This window comes from Chamaea fasciata, unplaced genomic scaffold (assembly GCF_029207755.1).
Source record: "Chamaea fasciata isolate MVZ Bird 193981 ecotype frontalis unplaced genomic scaffold, bChaFas1.0.hap1 SCAF_17, whole genome shotgun sequence".
NCBI lineage: Eukaryota > Metazoa > Chordata > Aves > Passeriformes > Sylviidae > Chamaea > Chamaea fasciata.
In genome coordinates this window covers 701,954-722,293 of record NW_027094102.1, presented here as the reverse complement: position 1 = coordinate 722,293, position 20,340 = coordinate 701,954, and the positions used below count along the sequence as shown (strand labels likewise).

Here is a 20,340-nt window from a genome sequence, read left to right as displayed (position 1 = left end):
GTGCCCTCAGCCATTGATGAATGACCTCGGGCTATGGCTGGGTGTCTGGGGGTCATTGATGAATGTCCCCGGACCATGGCTGGGTGTCTGGGGGTCATTGATGAATGTCCCCGGACCATGGCTGGGTGTCTGGGGGTCATTGATGAACGTCCCAGGACCATGGCTGGGTGTCTGGGAGTCATTGATGAATGTCCCCGGACCACGGCTGGGTGTCTGGGGGTCATTGATGAATGTCCCCAGACCATGGCTGGGTGTCTGGGGGTCATTGATGAACGTCCCAGGACCATGGCTGGGTGTCCAGGGGTCATTGATGAATGTCCCGGCACCCTAAGTTGGTGTCCTGGGGTTGTGGATGGCTTCCCTGGGGCCATCCTCAGCCACTTCTGGGCGTCTTGGGGCCGTTGTCGGGCGTCCCTTGTCGGCCGCCCCTTGTCGGCCGCCGGGTGTCCCGGGCCATCGCACCCGCCTCAGGGCCATTGCCGGGGGCGCAGAGTGCTCGCCCACCGCCCTGGCTCCAAGGCCGGCTACCCCGGGAGCACCGGCGGCACAGCGGGGCCGCGGCCGGCGGCCCCGAGCTCACGGCCCGGTACGCCGGGACCGCGGGCGGTGCGCGGGGCGGCGCTCGGTGCGGCGCTCGGTGCGGCGGGGGCTCGCAGCCGGGCTCGGAGCCGGGCCCGCCCCGCCGGCCCGCCCCGGCCCGCCCCGGCCCGGCCCGCCCCGCCGCGGCACATTCATGCGGCGGCGCTGGGCGCGGGCGGCGGCTCGGAGCGGCCCCGGCGCGGCGCCTCCCGCCGGGCCTCGGCGCATGTGAGCGGCGGCGGAGCGGCAGCAGGGCGGCGGCGGCGCCGCATCGGCCATGCGGTGGCCCCGCGGCCCCCGCGGCGCCTGGCGGCTGCTGCCCCGGCGCTCGCTGCTGGCCGCGCTCTTCCTCTTCTCGCTCTCCTCCTCCTTCCTCTACTTCGTCTATGTGGCGCCGGGCATCGGTAAGCGGCGGGCCGGGGCCCGGGGCGGGGAGGCGCGGGCAGAGGTGCGGACGCGCCGTGCGCGGCTGGAAACGCTGAGTAATCCGCGCCCGGCCGGCCCGGGGGCCGCGGCATCCCCGGCGAGGGGCGGCCCGGGCCCGGCGCCCCCGGCTGCGGCTCCGCCGTGCCCGGGGCTGGGCAGCGCGTCCTCGTCGCCCGGCGCGGCCGCGGGAGGCGGCGCCGCTCCCCGCGGAGTGCCCGAGCCCCTCGGGCCGGGCTGCGGGTCCCGGGGCGCCGGGAGGTGCCGGCCCCGCTCCCCGTGCCTTCCCCGGGCCGAGCGGAGCCTGTGCCAGCCCCAACGGGGGGCGGCCGGCCCGCTCCTGCCCCGAGCCCCGGAGTTTGTTTGGAACTAGTGGAGTGTTGTCCAAGTGCTTGCGGTCTGAACGTGCTCCCTGGCAGAAATCCTACTCTGATTGTCAGCTGGGAAGATGAGAAGTGTGTATTTTAGAAGGAGAGCGTACTCGTCGCTGTGTTCCTTGTCACAGCTCCGCGGGGAACTGGAGGAGCCGTGTGTCAGTACGGCCAGCACCCGGTGCTGCTGGGGCTGTCCGTCCATCTCCTCTGAGACATGGCAAGACCTGTGCCCGGAAAGCATCTGTTCTCTTCGTGCCGTGTATCTCCTTCCTCCAAGGAGCCAAGGCTCGTGGCTTGGCCTTCAACCAAACTTTGGCAACAATTTATTTCTACAGAAACAGCCTTTGCCGAAGAAATTGGGAGTTTCTCCTTGAAATGTCATTGGTATTGCTCGTGCCATTCCTATCTTGGACATCCCAAGGAGATCTCTGTGTGCTTTCGAGGTGATTTGTGTGGGTTTTTATTTACAGATGATGTCCCGTGGCTGCTTCTGGGCTTTGGGAGCCTTTCCCAGGGCTGGGTAGGGGTTGGCTGGTGTACGAAGCTCTGCTCATGTCGTGGGCGCATCCCAAGTGATGTTGTGTGTGCTGAGCCTCGCCGTGGTGGCCCAGGGCTCGGCTGTCCCCATGGGCAGGTCCCCAGGCTCCTGGCCGCTGTCCCACAGGCTGGCTGGGGCCGTCGTGCCTCTGTTGGAGGATGGTTCCACACGGGGGGTAACGGGAGGTGCAGCCACCTCCTGCTCCCTGTGTGAGCACAGCCTGGCTCCTCCTGCTCTCGTGCTGCTCTGGGACCAGTGGCTCCTGGTCCAGGGCATCCTGCAGCCCTTTAGGGGCAGGCACAGGGAATGGCGTGGCTGTGGATGAGCTTCCCAGAGCCCAGGTGGAAGGAAGTGCACTTTAAGAAGGTAATTTCTCACGTAAGGATGGCTTTGTTCCCTTTTTGTAGAGTATTCTGATTAATTTCACGTTACTCCTGCATGGTCACCGGTCCTGGAGATGGTGTAGGGTACAAATATGTTTAAGGCCTGTTCTGTGCCAAGGTGCCTTTCCCTGTGTGGACCTCAGACAGCACAGTCACGTTCTACCCAACGTTCTTGCTGTATGTGATGCCCAAAGAAGAGGCAGGGAAGTGTTAGTGGTCCCTGTCCCCACCCGCCCATGGATGTCACTGATGTTCTGAGTCATCTTCTCATCAGGTGACAGAGGATCTGTTTCCTTTTTTTTTTTTTTTATTTCCTTCCTTTTTCAGCCAAAAATTTTTTCATCATGAAAACCCAGTCCAGTATTCCTGGGATGGCTGGGCTGATCTTCTCAGCACTTGGAGGGAGTTTGTTTTCAGGCTGCGGTGGTGAGTAGAAGCTTGGGAGAAGAGCGAGTGAGCTAGGACATGAGCAGAGCTGGGGATTTGAATAGATCAGCCACGTGCAGGTGATGGAGAGATGCTGTCAGGAGAGTTCTGGGGCATTTGTCCTGCCTGCTGCTGCCTCAGTGTGTGGGGTGGGGCTGGGCTGGTCTGCTCTCCCGTGGCCACTGAGGGGCCAGGGTTCACCTCTGTCCTGAGACCATCCCTTGTAGGGCGTGCTGGGGAAGTGGCTGAGGAAGGACCTGCAGTTCATTGGCTTAACCACGGGCAGGGAAGTGATTAATCCATCCCTTCATTGTACCTCAATTGAAAAGAAAAGCATCCAAATAAATGGGACCTGAAGCTGCAAGTGAGCTTGAACCTGCTGGAGCCTGGGAGGGCTTTTGTCTGCCTGGTGCCCCAGGCTGCTGGGAAGGGTCTGCTGCAGCCAGCTCTGCTCCGGGGGTTCAGCAGCAGGCCTGCAGCCAGCCTGCCCTCCCTGGGCTGGGAATGGCACCCCCAGGGCAGGCTGTGCTGTCACCATGGCTGGGAGCCTGTCCCCAAGCCCTGTGTTTGTGGGGGAACATTTCGTGGGCACTGCCAGGCGCGTTGTGTTCAGGCAGTTGTGCACCAGTGCCAGGAGAAAACTGGGACAGTTGCACTTCTGGGTGCTGTCTCAGCGCATCGGTGTGGAGCTGGCGTGCCTGTCAGCTGGAAAAGCTGGATAACTGCTCCTGGTGCCCTTTGGAGAAGGGGAAGGGGAGCCCAGCCTGGGTTCTGTGCTGCCTGCCCAGTGCTGGCCTGCTACCTGAACCCCTGTGGTGTTTGGCTCCTCACAGCCCAGGTAACCCAGCAGTGTGCTGCAGACGGAAATGCAGGGAGAAATTCATGTTTACTGTCAGCAAATAGCCATGCTTGGCTCCTGCAGGGAGTCCGGGGCTCTTGGGCCTTACGTCTGTGTCGTGCCTGGGTTTACGTGATGCCCAGGGTAGCTCCTTGTTTCTGCTCTTCACCAAGGTTTCCTCCCACGGAACTGAAATGTTCTTGCGGCCCCAAGTTTGTGCAGAGCGATCCGGTGTAAACAGCCAGTGCTGCCTCCTTCCCTGCTCCAGCATCCAGCTCCTGTCTGTCCCCCCCACACAGCGCCCTGGGCTCCATCACATCCCCGGGCTGCCACCTCGGGAGGGGAGCTGGCAGGGGCAGCCCATGGCACAGGCACAGCAGGCGCTCCTGCCCTGTCCTGCGCTGCTGCTGCTCCCAGCACTGCCCTGGTGATTGTGTGGGGCTGTCTCATCGTGGCCATTGTGTGCAGGATGAGGTGGCCGATTGTTCTGCAGCCACCAGCAGGGCACGGCGGGGCTGGAGGCTCCAGGAGCTGCCCTCATGTCTCAGTGTCAGACAGACCCTGCGGGCAGCAGCTACCTGGGGACGCTCGGGCAGGTGGGGAGGTCACTTTGCTCGCTGCTGTGCTCAGGTTGTGGCACCGGCAGGGCACGGGGCTGCAGGGCAGGCTGGGCTTTCACTGCCAGGAGCCACGCTGGCCTCATCTTGGGAAAAACAGAGCCTGGCACTGGGCAAACGGTTTTGTCCTGTTACGGGGGTCAGGGGCCACCTCGACAGGTTATTTTGCAGGGCTTGTTCTTGGCACTGAGGCTCTTGGGACAGCTGCCCCTTGTGCCTCTTGCCTTCCCTAGGTGGGATGTGGGGAAATGGGTTTGCTGGAGTCTCTGTGTCCATGCCCAGACCCCGGTGTTGGATGCAGGCACAAAGAGTGTGCTGGCTCGGAGGTGGAGCACCTCCAGGAGCTCTTTCTGTTTCATCCTATCCTCCGCTTCTGAATTCATCCACGGGATGTGGGGTCATCCCTGCACGTCCTGTTTTCACGTGGTGGTGGCTCATACAGCTTTCCTACAAGTGTCTGGTTTTATTCTCTTTGAACAGGGCCTAGGAAATGAAGGGAATTTCCTCCTGAAGCTGAAAGCAGTAATGCTTCTTCAGGCTGCAAGTTATTTCGTCTTGATACCTGTAACTGTAACAGTGGGAATTTATTAGACCTTGGACTTGGTCCAGGTGTAGAAGGTGGCTGCTGTGTGGCTGGAAGGGGTGGCAGGGGCCTTCCCTCGTGCTCAGGTAGCAGCTCTTGGCTTTTCCTTTGTTATCTCCATGGATGTTGGAGCCTCTTTATTTATTTTATTTTTTTTTTTTTAAATTTGGATTTCCCCAGGAGTCATACTTGGTTGGATCTGCTGCAGGAAAATAATGCAGAGAATTTAAATTATTGGGTGAAAGATTGTTACCTTTGAGAGAGAGCTGTAATTCAGTCTGGTTTTACTTCCTCCAAACTTATCAGGAGTTGCTCCCAACCAGTCATACAGGGCAGGAGGCAGCACCACTAGCCCTGAATTACATTCATGGCGCAAGAACTCGATTTTGATAGGCAGGAGTGCTTTGGAACACTCCTCTGGCAGGCTGTGTGTTGGTGAGCAGCAGAGCAGTGCTGTGGGGACCAGCAGCTGCCTCGGGACAGCTCGTTGGTCACTTTGGGAACAATTTTATACCAGCAAAGGTGCCTGATCCAGTTGGGTCGTTTAATGCATCAGCCTGGCAGGTCTTAGCACAGAGGAGTTCTGGGGGGAAAATGGCAAAAGGTTTTACTACCCTCCAGCTGGGACAAGCTGGCAGTAGTGGGAAGTGGTTGAGCTGCCCATGGTGATGAGGGACAGAGGAAGAGTGGTGGCCAAGGTCCCAGGCAGGGGGGTGGCACTGTGGGGACGTGGAGCTGGGCTGGTGAGTTGTGTGGGGCAGTGGGCTGCTGCTGCTTTCCCTGCTGAGCTCTGCTGTGGCAGTGTGGGCAGAGGGGGGATGGCAGGGCAGGGTCCAAGCCAGGGGCAGCACCCACTGGCCGTGGTTGGGGTGCTGGTGCCCAGCCTGTCCAGGCAGGACACTGGTGGGCCACGGTGGCCTCAGCGTGGCAGGGGCTGGCTGCAGGTGTCCTTTGGGTGTGCTGGGTGCCTGGATGATGTCTGAGCAGGGACAGAAGGTGAAGGTGCAGCTTGGAATAATGAAATGAGGTTGGTACTGTCACAGCTCTGGTTCCACCTCCAGGTCTTCCCTGGGCAGCACCAGGAGTGTGGTTCCTCACTGTGGGACACGGCGACACTGCCCTCCTTCCCTCTCCTCTGCCTGAATGGTCTGCCCAGCAGCATTTCACAGCCTAAAGGAGCAGCCTGGCTCCACAGCGTGTCCCAGGGAGGATAGTGCAGTCATTGGATCTGACAGTGATTGGGGGCAGTAAGAAATCCTCAAGTGCTCCTCGATACGAGAACTTGAGCTGGGGATCTCCTGTGCTACGAGTGGAAGGAGACTGGTGGCAGCTGTGGGAAATCGTTCCTCTGGCAGCTCCACGTTCTTCCAGCCAAGAGGCTCCCACGAGGCAGGTCTGGGATGGGGAGCAGCCCCGTTCCCCCCAGCTGTCCTGTGCCAGCGCATCCATGGTGCTGGTGCTGCAGAGCCTTGGTTGGAGACCACCTCTCGCTCAAGGCTACCAAGTGGCAAGGTTTGTTTGAGGGCAGATGAATTACTGGGTTTTCTTTGCCTGTGAGCACCTGTGCAGTTTGTCAGGCACGTCTGGTTTGGGTGATTTCACTGGTGGCTCGCTGGGTGTTGCAACTGCAGAGTGTGTGAGGAGTTCACATTTCATCCATATATCTCTGGAAGCCTGGCTGGTGGGAGCTGACTGGCAGACACAAAGCTTCCAGGTACTGGTTCCTTCCTGCAAACTGAGCGCTCCAAAACTTCACTAATCTGTAGCAGAGCAGACCTTAAAGCAAAACAACCCATGCTGTGAGCCCAGGAGACATGGTCTGCATGGGTTTGGGGGGCCATGGAAGGCCAGGGCTGCAGCTGCTTCGGGGGGCTGCTGGCTCCGGTAGAGATAAGGGCTCTGACGCTGCTGCTTTATTTCCTGAGCTGATCCTCTGCCTCTCTTCCAGGTGGACTCATTAATTGCAGCAACTCAGGCAGCATCTGCTCTGCAGGGTACGATGAACCCCCCTGGGGACCAGTGCAGGGAATGGAGATGAGCAGTGTGGGGAGCCGTGTGTTTGCACTTGATCCCATTTGAATGCTGTTACAATTGGCGGATTTAAATATCCGAGCACATGGAGTCTTTAAATACTTAATCTGAACTGAAATTTCTGGGAACCTCGCAGGGGTGGCAGCAGTGGTGGTGGCACGGCTGATGAGCTGTTGGCTCTGCAGAGCCCTCTGCTCTCCCTGTGGCAGCACTGGGGGGCCCAGGAGAGAAGCTGATCCGCAGCTGTACAGAGCAAGAAAAGCCTTCCCTGAGCAGCTTTATTTTAAAAACATCTTTGTTGCAATACAATGTGTGTGTATTTACTTCCACAAAACCTTTGCCGGGTTATTTTAGTGGAGTTTATTTCCATACAGGCTTCTCCTTCTCCATTGCATTCAGACTGTTCTGGCTGTGGTTTTGGCTGGCAGCATTTTGAGCTCGGATGCTGTAGGGTGGTTAATGTGTGTTCGAAGCTTTTCTAGCGCTAGCTCTAAGTACCGTGGGGATTAGTCCTGTTTGGAGACATGGAGGAGAAAACCTACAGTGGTCTGTGCTGTTGAAATGCAAGATAAGCTCAAACCAGAAATTTCTGAGAGATATTGGTGAGTGTGGTTTTTTTGGGGGAGTGTGAAATAGATAACATTAAAACCACCAGGGCTTTCAGCATTACCCTGGAGCTGCTCTTACTCTGAAAGGAAAGGTGGATTGGAGAGCTGAGGGTGATGTCAGTGCCCAGAGCCCTCGAGGTCCTCAGCGTGGAAGGGTCCCGGGGGTGACAGTGGTGGCACACGCAGCCCTTGTCCCGGTGGGAAATGTTCTCGTGGGTGCAGCTGTGGTGTGGAGTACGCTGGGCAGGGCCACGGGGTCCTTTTTGCGTTACAAAAGGAATTTTCTGGTCTTGCTAAAGTGAAGGGGGGACCTGGGAGAATCCACTGTGCCTTGTAGTGACGGTGGGTGCTTTTGATAAAGCCACAAGCTTCAGTGCTCCTCATTTGACACTTGGCTTTCTCAGGGCACGTAAGTGTTTCTGCAGGGGTGTGAGAAGCTCCGTCTGAGCTCCTGCTCCCTCCTGGCTGCGTGGGGGAGGTGATGGGTCGGCCTTGCCTGCTGGGGCTGTGGCTGGGAGCATGTGGTGATGTCCTGTGTCACTTCCTAAAGGTGACTTTCCTCGGTTTTTGTTTGAGGTGCAAAACCAAGGGGGTCTGCCCTTTGTAAGCCTGCAGTCGTATGTGGCATGCGTGGGCTGGCACAACCCTCTCTCGAGCCCTTGGCCTGGGCACAGCTCTCATCCCGGGGCCCCTCGGGAGATGCTGGTGGGGCGCTGGCCAAGCCCCCAGGCTGGGGTGTCCCTGTCTGTCCCCCAGCTCTTGTGGCAGGGAAGAGGCTGCTTCCAGGGGATGTGCGTTCAGACCGGGCTGTGGTTTGTGCCGCGGTCTCCTGTGCTGTTTTCCTGCTCTGAGGAGCAGGCACATGCCCGTGTGAGGGCTGGGCTGCGTGTGAGCCGGCTGCTGTGAGCCTCTTCCCTCCCCGTGCCGTTCTAGTCTGCAAGGTAAAGGTTGGGAACTCTTTCTGCATGGAGGATGCCGCTGCGCACGTAATGGAAGGAAGCAAACACGGGCAAAACACCCACTGCACTGCTGTGGGTTGGGCTGCGGTGTAAACAGCTCGAGCAGCGTTGGTTTGTGTGTCTAGAGGATTTTATGGCAAAATAATTGGTCGGGTTTATTGAATGTTATCGCCATACAAATTGCCGTACAAATCAAAGGAGGCTCTTGGAAGCTGGTGCTGTGCTGGCCACCTCCCTTGCTTTGGAGAGACTGGGAACCAGGCTGGGCTGAGCCCTGAGCTGTGCCCCTGCCGGGAGCTCCTGGTGGGGCTCGGGGGGCTCCCTGCACTCACAGGACAGCCTGGGGAGGGCCATGGGGTGCCTGTGACACGAGAATGCACGCTCTTGGTGGATGGTGTCTCCCCACAGCAGCAGGTCGGGAGCAGGATTTGGGGTGGGGAGTGGAGGAGACGGCTGCGTGAGCGCTCGTGTTTACAAAGTGCCTCCCAAAAAACCCCGCACAAAGCGGTTGGAATAGAAGAGGAAGGCAAACGCTGCAGTGCACCAGGTAGTCATGTGCAAACAGAGATTTCTTCCCTGGCTACCTGGCAGGAAAAGGAAGGCATTCCAGTGCCTGCCTCCGTGCCCTCTGCGTCAGCGGGGCTGGCAGAGGCTGCGGGCCGGGCTGGGAGCCGTGGGCGCTGCCGACACGGCTGGGCAGGGCCGGGATGCACGGGGGGAGGCTCTGGCGGCTCGGCAGGGGATGCACAGAGCACAGGTGAATGAAAATAAACTGCTGGAGCAGCCACGTGCCGCGGCAGGAGAGCCCGGAGCCGCCGCAGCTGGGGAGGAGCGCGGGCCGTGCCCGGGGCTGATGGTGGATCCTGCTCAGGGCTGCAGCAGCCTCAGCCCGGGGAGAGAACAGCCTGGCCAAGGAGCTCCGCCAGCAGACACGGGCTTCCCTCGGAGCGGGGGGCCCTGGACGGGCACAGCGTGGCCCCCACTCCCGCAGGAATGTGAAATGCTTCCACACATGCAGCTTGCTCTTATTCTGCAGTCATTTTTTTTTTTTCTCCCCCTCAGTGTTTTTCCAACTCATGTCTTTCTGCCAGAGTCCATATTAATAATGCATGACTTTTTTTTTTTTTATGGTGCTTCCTTCCCAGCGTCCCTTTCAGCTGCTGAGTCAGAGAAGATTGTTATAGCAGCAACCTCTGAAGCGGTGAAATGCCCCTGCAGTGCTCAACTGCTGTCATTTATCATCCCAGCTCCTCTGCGGGCAGCCTGTTCCCTTGCCCGCCTTGGGGGGAGGATCCCCACGCCAAAAACCCGATTCCTCTGACACCAGCTGCTGACTGGCGAGCCGAGCTCTGCCCTCCTCAGCCTTCCTGGCTACTCTTTGGTGAAAGCAGATATTGCCTCTGTCGGCTGCTGCTTTTTTGTCTGAAATCCTGTGAAGGTTTTTCCTGATCTGCCTGAAACTGTGTTTTGGGATCGTGCCCAAGACTTCCTCTGTTTTCCCTTTTTTTCCCCTCCTTACTAATTTTTAATTTTTTTCCTCCTCTCTGCACTCCCCTCGAGATGTATACCTGGGCTTTTTAGGGTAATTGGGATGACAGAAGCCACATAATGTGTTAACGGGGTTAAATTAACTTAAAATCCATTCAAAAAATGTTGAAGCGTGCCTGGCTGCTGTAGGAAGCGTTGGAGCTGCTAATGCAGCATGGAACAGGGGTCTGCAGGGCTCCTGCCTGCAGGCTGTGATCACCCCGTGGGTCACCTGCACGCAGAGCTGGGCCTCACCTGCTGGGCCAAAACCTGGGGGGAAAGAGGGAGCAATGGCACTTGGCAGGGAATTTGTCTTAAAGACTTCAATAACACCTCCACTGTGATCTCGGGAGCAGATGTCTCCTGTCCCAGCAGAGCTTTGGGTGGGGAGTGGCTGCTGGGGCACTCCCTGGTGGGGATGGGGAGCCTCAGTGCTGGGGAACAGCATCCCCGTGGTCTCCCCTGCTCGGTGCTCTGCCCCGGCAGGCTTTGAGCACTCACCTGTCAGTATTGTCCCAGAGCTCTGCGGGAGAGGAGTGGGGCTCACCTGGGGAAGGAGGATTTCCTTTTGTCAGGCCTCCCCAGCTGCCTCATCGCCCGTGTCCCGCTGCTGGGGATGGTACAAGCATGTGTGCAGCCCCAGTGGGTTCTGCTCCGGGGGTGCACAGCAGTGCAGAGGGGTCTGGGGCCAGGAGGGAAGGGGCACAGCTCTTTCTCAGCTGGAGGAGCTGGCCAGAGCAGCCAGAGGTGTGTGTGTGAGGCGGACGTCCTGGCTGCACACCTGCATCTCACCTGGGCCAGGCTCCTCTCTGGCAGGGGAGGAGTTGCCCCTGTGGTGTGCTTCCCCCTCAGCACCATCCTGCTCTGCTGAGGCTCCACGGTGCTGGGCTACTGATTCATTCCTCCCAAGGAGGGGGAAACTGCTGTGGTGTGAAATTCTCCCAAAGCTGCAGCTCATCCTCCTTCCCTGCTGCAGCCTGGCTCCCTGCTCAGGGTCAGTGGTTCTTCTTTTCTTGATTTGGTTTTTTTTTTTAGGGTTTTGCTGGCTGTTGGGTGCCCTGGGGCACCCTCCCTGTCCCTGCCAGCTGGGAGGGGGCAAGAGCCGTCCGTGGGTGCTTTTTGTGTGCCGCAGGGGAAGCTTTGCAGAGGGATCCCATGAACTTCTGCATCCTGAGCGCACGGTGCTGGAGTGGCCTTGCTGTGCTCACCAGCTGCCCCAGTGCTGCTGCCTGCCCGGGACGTGCCCCCAGGGACACCTTCACCCTGCCACAGCCCCGCTTGCCCCGTGGTGACACACCGTGCCACCCACGACTGGCGAGACGAGCAACTTGCTTCTCGGCTAACAAGATTTAGGTGGATTATGCTATGTATTTAATCGAGGGCTAAGCTGATTGCCTTGTTTGGAATGGATCAAAGCCCTCGGAAATGCCAGTCTGGAGACCAGCTATTGAGTGGGAATACTCCCCAGCCGCGTGTGGCTTTCGAAGAAGCCGGAGGTTCGGCGGGCAGGTCTGACGGCAGCAGTGACCAAATGCAAAACCAGATTGGAGAATTCTGAGGCAGTGGGGAGGTAGGAGTGTGAGAAGTTGTTAGTCATTGACCATCACGGAGGATTTTGGGGAAAAGGCTTCATTTTCTAGCTTTCAGCTTGAAGCCATGTTTCCAGATACACAGAGCTTCATGCTGACAGCCAAGTGGGATGCTCTGGCGTTTGGCAGTCAGGCTTCCACCTTCTAGAAAAGCAGCTGTGACTCTTGTGAGCTCGTGTGGCTCTGCAGCACAGACCAGACTCCCTATTGCTCACAGGGAGCCCCACATCTCCCTGCAGTGGCTGTCAGCAGTGCTGGAGCTCTCAAGGGCCTGCTCTGCCCTGGTCATGGCCCCCGGTGCAGCGTTGCCCTGGGACCTGCAGGACTCTGGCGGCAGAGCAGTGAAGCAGAGGGTGCTCCCTGCTGTGGCCTTGGCTGTGCAGAGGGGGCCCACGGTTCAGAACTGTCCCTATAGGCAGGTATTGAGGCAAGTTTAAAATTACTTTCCAGTTAGGAGCAGTTGTGCTCGCCAGGGTCTGCCTGGAGTGGCAGGGCAAGCACGTTGTCCAAGATGTGTGGTGTCCCTTTCCTGCGGGGTTGGGGCGTTTGCCACGAGAGCTGTGTTGGTGCTCTGGGGTGCCCCATCTCCATGCGTGTGAGCTGTGAGCGTGGTCTGCCTCACCTGCCTGCGGTGAGATGCTCCGGCTGAGCAAGCTGTTAAAAATACACCGGTTATTCAAATCACCTTCTCTTTTTCTTAAAAGGAGAAGTTTGTTCTAGGAACCAGCCTCTGTCTTGCTGCCGCTCGATGCGAGCACAGCAAACATAGGTCGCAGCTCTCCTGCCCTGTGACACTGTGGGCACTGCCTGTAGAAGTGAAAATACCCCAGCAAAGGGTTTGGCTGGAGGAGATGGGTACGGGCAGCTTCTGCTTTGAGGTGGATCAGGCTGTTCTCAGGCAGCAGCAGGTGCTCCCCACAGCATCCCTGCTCCTTCCCTTTGCATAAAGCAGCCCTGGGAACTTTGCAAACCTCTCTCCCCTCTGCCTCTCAGACCTCCTTGTTTCCCCCTCACTGCCTGCTGCGGTGGGAATGACCCTGGAGCAAGCGCAGGGATGTGCTCTGTCACATCCTGCCTGTGCTGTGGGCCCCTTGTCCTGATGCCCCATCTCTCCTGGACGTGGCCTGAGCCCTGCTGTGGGGCTGGCAGTGCATCTTCTATGACAGCCAGGTGTAAAATGCTCCATGTTTAATTTATTGCTGACCAAACCTGCAAATAAGGTGCTGCCTCAGTTCTCCTCCTGCCCCAGGCCCATCGTGCACCTTCCTGCCCTGACTCGTATGTGGAGTTACAGGCAAGGGTTGGTCAAGCATCCCTTTGTGTTTCCAAGGGCTGGGCAGGTTTGTCAGTGTGCAGTCGCCCCATCAGCCTGGCTTTGGGGTGTCCTGGGCTGTAGCAAAGGCTCTGGCAGTTTCTGGGCTGCAGCAGCAGGGTCTGAGCTGGTACCTGGCCCTGGAGGCAGCTCCAGCCTTGCTCGTCCTGTGCACGGCTGGGAAGGGCCGTGGGGCAGGAGCAGATGGAGGGAGCCCTGGCAGGAAGGGGGGCGGGGGCTGCCCGGCTTCAGGGTGCTCTAACCCTGCTTTCACCTAATTAAAAAAGGAAAAACGCCTGTCAACACAGTAATTGTCCGGGCTGCTGCTGCACTGCAGAGAGCTGGTGGCAGAGCAGGGCTCCGGCGGGTGCTGACTCTGACCCTTTCCCCACACTTCCCCCCCAGCTGCCTCCCCTTGGCCTGGGGGGTGTCCACCCCTGCCTGGGGAGGGCTCACAAATCCCCAAACATCACGGGGTGCTGCCAGAGAGCAGTGCTCTATAGGGCAGTTATAGGACATTTATGGGGCTGCCCAGAGCTCGGCCACATGGGCCGAGTGGGGGAGGATGGCCTTTAGCTGTAATCCCTTGGGGCAGCAAACACAACCTGCACAAATTGGGTAACCTGAGTGGATAAATTGGTGTAATCTAAAATCTCGTTATCCAGTGCGCAGGGAGGGAGCGGTGGTGCCTTGGCAGGGAGGAAGAGGAGGAGGAGGAGGGTGGGCTGCTGCGTTGCTGTGGGCTCAGGCCGTGCCCAGTCCTTTGGGGGTGCTGATGTGGGTCTGTGGGACACCAGGCTCCAGCAGCTCCTTCCTGAGACCCCTGGGGGCCCGGAGGAGTCCTGCCCTCGCTGCCTGCCCGGCTCTTCTGGCCGTCCCCCCGGGAGCACTGGCCTCCCATTCCCGTGTGTTTAGCTTTTCCAGGGTATGTCTGTGTCATGTTTGCGGAGCTCGGCCTCTGGCTGCACACAGGCTGGAATTGGTTCGGTTATTACCTTTCCCCCTCTGCCCTGTTGTGTGGATCAACGAGAGAGCGGGCAGAGCCCCTGGCAGACACTCAGGTCTCTTAAGGAAACTGAAGTTGCTGCTGTGTGCAAGGAGCTTAAAGGTGTTTCAGTGGGAGAGAGGGGAGGAGGAGAAGGGTGTTTCTGTTCCCTCATGTGCCCCTGTGTGTGCTCATCCCTCCGCAGGCGACATCGGAGCCAGGTGAGCGCTGGCGGCCAGGGCAGGAGGAGGCAGCGGCGGCCGCTCCTGCCCACGGAGGGGCAGGCAGGGTGTTTCGTGCCCCATCTCCAGAGCCTGACCGCAGCCGGCCTCTGCTGGGCCTGCCTCAGGTCGTCCCGTGTTTGCACGCACGCGGCTGAGCCCGGTGGGGTGGGAGCCAGGGCCGTGAGCTCCCGTCCCCCTCAGAGCCGTGAACCCCGGCCGCGGCTCGGGGCTGTGGAAGTGCTGATCCCTTGCTGAGCTGGCCGGCTCGATAGCCTTGTGCTGCTTATCTGGGATTAATGTGTAACCTAATGGCAGCGCTCTGAGCGTGGGGCTGCGCTGCGGGCGGTGCGAGGCCGCTCTGACGCCAGGGCATTCTCTTCCCCCGCCCGTGATAAGGTTTAGGGTTTTCCTGTGCCTGGCGCGGCCGAGCTGTTGGCAAATGCTGGCCGTGCCTGGGAAGGAGGGGAGAGAAGGGCAGGGCTGGGGATGAGCCACCAGCCTGTCCCTGCCCAGTCTGCCTGAGCCCCGGCGTCTGGTCCTGCGTGGGTCTGTGGGGTGATGGAAGGAAGGGAAGGGCTTTTTTCTTTTCCCCTGTTGGTGGCATCCCAAACAGACCACGCCATTGCTTTTCTGCTGACACGCAGGGAGGTGTCACGTAGCCTGGGATTTGGTGGACAGTCTCTGAGGTGTTAAATGAGTTCATAGATAGAGGGATGATGTTTTTTTTTTTTTTCCAGTGAAGTCATTCCCCACGCTGATAATGGAATCAGTTAATTTATTTACAGCGGCTGCGATACCAGTTTGCTTGTCAGGCGGAAGAAAATCATATAGAAAGGCTGTGTATTCCAAAGTTGCACAGCTCACAACGAAGCTAATAAATGTCTTAGCGCATCAGAGTGCTTACAAAATCCCATCGGTGATGGTCTGTGTGTTGGAAGTTCAAAGTTGCACCCTCTCTCTGATAGCTTTTTTGCTTCTAATAAAACACAGCAGCTGGAGAGGCCGTTCACAGTGTTGCCTTTAATTATTGCAGACAAGAACAAGTCTGTAATCTGACTGTGGAGGCCAAGCTGCTGTGGGTCTTAAATGGCACTGCATGGTGACAGTACCCTTGGCAGGGAGCTCCGAGCTGCTGCCTTTGAAAATCTCGGACAACAATCGTCCCACGTGATTGAGGAATTCCAGCTTGGAGAATTTTTTAGGAGTTGAAAGGGCTGGCAAGCCGGGCAGATGCATAGTGCGGAGGTGGGGCTGTGGCTGCGCTCCTTCCCTGGCTGCTGGGATGGCTGCTTTCCCAGGACGTGGCAAGGTACAGGAAAGGAACCGCAGCAGGGACAGTCTTGGGGTATTTCTGCCGAGGGATCTCTCTGCCTGGCTCTGCCCTTCATCCCCTGCGGGTCCCCGGGACACACACGTGGTGGGCGAGCTCGGCTGGGAGCAGGGCTCCCCTGGGCTGTTTCAATTTTGGGATGATGTGAACAGGGAATGCTGGACTATGCTCTGGCTGTAAATGGCAGCTGGAGATGTGCCGTAGGTCTGCTGTGTGGGGCGAGGAGCGGCCACTGTCCTGCACACTGCGGGCCAGCCTGGTGTGATGGGATGAATCCTCGCAGGGATGGATCCTCAGGGACTGATGTGATGGGATGGATCCTCAGGGACTGGTGTGATGGGATGGATCCTCGCAGGGATGGATCCTCAGGGACTGGTGTGATGGGATGGATCCTCGCAGGGATGGATCCTCAGGGACTGATGTGATGGGATGGATCCTCAGGGACTGGTGTGATGGGATGGATCCTCACAGGAATGGGCCAGTCTGATGTGGTGGGATGGATCCTCACAGCCCTGCCCAGTGTGTTGGGATGGCTCCTGAGGGATGGGCCAGCCTGGTGTGACAGGCAAGGCACTGACCTGGAACAGCCTCTCGGACCCGCCCTTGGAACAGCTCCCTTGCAGCAGACATGAGGCTGTACATGTGATAACCCTTTTTGTTCAGCCGTGCTGAACTTGTAAAACATGCTTGAGAAATCAGGTCTTTGGGTTTTTTTGGTGGGGAATAGCCAAAACAACAGAACCTGTTCTCTTTTTCTCCATCGAAGTCAGGGTGTTAAAACTCCAGGCAGTGCAGTTTGTGGTGTGTGAGCTGAGTCAGTAGATCCATTACTCTTTAGTTGTTTTTTGACAATTTCCAATGGGCACTCTCCAATGGGCATACTCTCCTAATTTGGAAGACTAACAAATCAGTGATTTCAAAATCTGTTTAACTGGTGTTTGATGTATATGGAAATTCTAAATCCAAATCCCACCTGTCTCCTGTTCTCTGCTGTGGTCTGACTGTATCCTAGATTGCTTCCAGCTGGTGAAGGAAACCCCTTATTGACTGCATTTCCTAGGCAGCACCACTCCACGTGTCCCCATTCTCCTGCATGTCCCATGAGTGCCTGGCTGAGCAGGATGCCCAGGTTGGTGGCAGGCCCTGCCTGCAGGAGAGGATTTCCTTCGTCTCCTGCAGCCGTTGCACATCCCATGGCCCAGGGGATGAGTTGTCCCGAGCTGCCCATGTCCTTCCCTGCCCTTCCGCTTCAAGGGCAGCGCTGGGGAGGATCTGCTTGTTTTTCCTCTCCCAACCTTGCCCACTTAATTCTTATTTATTCTTTTCCTTAATGAAAGCTCTCCCTCTGTTCGTTCATCCCGATCCTCCACGGGCACTGGGCTTAGGCGCTGGGATTCCTGACGCCTTCAGAGAGTGTCCGGGATGCAGGAATTCCCACCCCTTTGTCTCCTAGCGCTGAGCTGTGAGTGTTTGGAAGTGTAAATGTTTGCTGTGGTAGCAGCAGCCGGTGCTGCCAGCCCGGTGTCGGTGTCAGCGCCTGCCGAAGAGCCTTGCATTGCTCATTTCGTGCGCGTCTGTGCTCTGCCGGCCCGGGAATCGTGCTGTGGCCCGGCCCGGGATTTGTGGGATTTGTGCTCTGCTCTGCTCCTGCTGGGCAGCGTTTGTGCCGATGATCCTGCTGAGGGAGAGCAGGCTGGCTGGAGATGGGCACCGAGGGATGGAAAACAAACAGGACGCGCAGTCGTGTGCAGTCGCATCTCCTGAATGGCAATTGGAGCAGGAGAGTCCGAATCTCTCGAGGAAGGGTAATGTTTAACTTGGGCAAACGCTTGTTCTGCTCTGTGCTCCAGCCTGTGTGTGTCACTGTGCCCTTGCTCGCAGAGAGGAGCTGCAGCAGAAGTTGCTCCTGGATTTCTCTTGAGGTTTGCAGCCCTCAGTGTGATTTTTCAGCCGCCCTTGGCATCGCTGCCCCGGTGCACAGGTGAACTGTGTGCTCCTGCCTTTCCCACCTGCTGCAGGTGTTGGCACTGCCCCGGGTGACCTGCGGCTCCAGCCCAGCCCAGCCTTGCCTGCTGTTGGGCTGCACGGCTCCTGCCAGGGGTGATTTGGTGCTCTAGGTGTTCCAAGAGTTCCCTTGGCCTTCTGAGCTCTCCCATGAGGGCAGAGCACGTTGTGCTCCTCTTGCTGGGTGTCCTAAAGCCAGTGCAGCGCTTTTCAGATCGAGTGGCACAAACACCTCAGTGCAGGCAGCTGTGGGAGTGCAAATGGAAGTTGCCACCCTAAATGTGTACATGAAAAACTCAGGGTCTCTTAGAATGAAATGGGTTTCCCTCCCCTTGCTGAGGCTTCCCCAGGGTCATTTTTCCGTAAGACAGCTCAGATATAAACTCCCCGTGTTCGGGTTTTGGCTGAGTGTCACTTTAGCCTCCCATCCTCCTGCTTGCTGTGTGCACGTGCAAGCTGCCAGCTTGCCAATTTTGGGGACAAGTGGTTTGTAATTACCAGCTCAGTGCTGCTGCTGCACTGTTAATTCTTAGACCATTTAATGTATCAAATTATTCCTTCCTGTGCTATTTAGAGGCAAAGGGCTAAGTAACAGTGATGGCATTAATATTAAATTCTCTAAAACTAATAGGAACCTCTTATTTAATTGTACTGGCACTCAGCATGTCTGGGGAATGCAGTGCCAGTGGAAAGCTAATAGAGACAGAGGTCTCCTGGTGTATTAACGCTGGGATGCTGCTACTTTTCCTGGTTGGGTTATTTATGAGTTAAGACTATCATAACTGTCTATCAGTGCCTTAGAGGCTTAGTTTGATTAAACCCCTTTATATTGCTAATGCCAATGGAGCTGGATTGATGCTGGGGATCTGCGGGGAGAGCTTAGCAGAAGGCTTAGCGTAGACAGGACTGCTGGTTTTGCTGTCTCTGGGCCCTGGGGAAGTGTCTGCAGCAGGCAGGACCCCCCAGGTGACCTGAGCACCCACCCTGCAGGACCCTCATCCCTCCCAAGTCACTGCTGCATCTCCCACGTGAGGTGTCCCACAAGCTCTGCCGGGCACCCTGTGCCCACTCCAGGCGTCTGGCAGGGTGTTCAGCAGGAGTTTCTCTGGCGGTGCCTTGGTTTGTGGCTGTGCTGCTTGGAGTGGGGCTGGCAGGAGGAGGCTGCACGTAGCACTGAGACCACGATGAACTCCAAGAGCCCCTCTGTGCTGCTGCAGCACGAGTGGACTAATGAATGGGAAAAATGCTGAATGTGACAGAAAGCCCTGAATCTCAAAGCAGAGGAAGACTGGCTCCTTCCTCAGGAAAGCCTGGCTGGCGTGCTGGATGCTGATACAGCTGCAGGCATGCAGGGCTGCCGTGAGCCCCTGGGCCCCTCTTCCTGCCCCCAGTGCCGGTCTCTCCCAGCTCGGGGTCCCTGTCCCCCTGCAGTGGATGCTGCAGGAGGGGCCTTTCCACAGGCAGTGGAAGCTGTCAGGGTCAGGAGGGAGACGTGTCAGGTCTGTCCCCGTCCTGTGTCGGTGGCTGGCACAGATCACAGCCAGTCCTCTTCCAAATCAGCTCCCAAGCTGCAAATTACCCTGTTGCCTCTTCTAGTATGTATCACCACAATGAAACTAATTTTCCATGAGAGAGTCAGCTGTTTCTTGATTAGAAGTGCTCCAAAAATACTAACAGAGAAATTATTACAGGAAGACTTCAGTGCTCATTTATGTAATTGGACTTTACTTCCCTGGCTGAAGTTGTTGCACCCACTCCTGGCTTGAGTGAGCACTTGCCCTCCCAGATTTCTTGTGAGCAGAGAGGCTGGGGTGCAACATCCCAAGGGGTGCCATGCCTTGGGGTGCAGCCTCGTGCCTCTGTTCCAGCTGGTGACAAGCTGTCATGTTTTCCGTGTGTTTAAATCACAGCAGGGTTGACTAGTCCTTTAATGAACCAACTAGAATAATCTTCAGGCGGTTATTCGGGCAAATGGATTCTTCAATTTTGCTTGTTTTCTGGGCGGGGAGTGAGGGTTTGCTGGGAATAACAGGAGAAGGGACGCCTCCCGTCTCCCATCGCTGTCCTTGTCCAGCTGCCCAGCGGCAGGAGCCAGGCTGTTGTCACTCCGTGCCAGTGCTCCCAAGAGCCGCATGCTCAAAGGGAAGAAAGGCAGAAGGCCGATGTAATTTTCGAGATCATCCTGTGTGATGAGATTAGCAATATATCACAACAGGGGGAATTGCTTTCTGGCTGAAGCGCGGTTCAGGCCGAGCCCAGCGCTGTGTCTGCAGCAGCGGATGCTCCGGGGTGATCGGCATCTCTGGGAAACGCTTCTGCCTACAGCGGCCCTGGGCTCCCTAGGGCCAGCCAGGTCAGGATTAATAAATTTAAAACATGGCAAATTTGCTCATCAAAAGGGCAGTAAATGGAGGAGGAGTGAGATTTGAGCTCGGTATAGCGATTCCCAAATGCTGGCGCAGCCCCAGCCCTGGCCACGGCAGCCCCCGGAGCTGATCTGAGCGCCGTGTGCACACAGGGAGTGAAATGTTTGCAATAACATGTTTTAAATCCGATTTTCTGACCTGAATGAATCGCGTGTTCAGGATAAACACAGCGTTTGTGAGGTTTATCTCGTGCGGGCGGTTTGTTCCGGGGGTAGGAGCGGAGGCTCCGGCCCCTGGGCTCTGGTCCCGGGTGGTGGGGGGCTGTTGATGTTGGGTGCTCGGGGTGTTGGCGGCACACCATCCTCGGCCAGGTACCTCCTTACCCATCCGCTCGAAGGGGTTAACATGTGAGGAGGCAAGTGCCGCCCGGCACAAAGGCGGCGTTGTCCCTGGCCGCGCTCCCCTGGGCTGGTGGCCGCTGTGGCAGTGCGCTCAGGACTCCCGCGGCAGCTCGGGGCAGCCCGGCCCCGCCGGCCGTGTCATGTGCCCGCGGCGGGGCCCGGCTCCGTCTGCCGCCGCGGCCGGGAACAAACGGCGCTTTCTCTGCGCCCGACGAGCCTCCCTCTTCCTCGAATTAACCAGGG

General features: G+C 57.8%; 1 protein-coding gene across 1 annotated transcript in view; it reads left to right on the top strand.

Annotated features, from left to right (window-relative positions):
• The first annotated feature begins 895 nt into the window (after positions 1 to 895).
• Positions 896 to 20,340, top strand: part of B4GALT5 (beta-1,4-galactosyltransferase 5) — a 33,660-nt gene continuing 14,215 nt past the window's right edge. The window contains exon 1 of the mRNA XM_066198982.1: positions 896 to 983. The gene's annotated coding sequence lies outside the window, so the exon portion shown is untranslated. The remainder of the gene's footprint in view (positions 984 to 20,340) is intronic.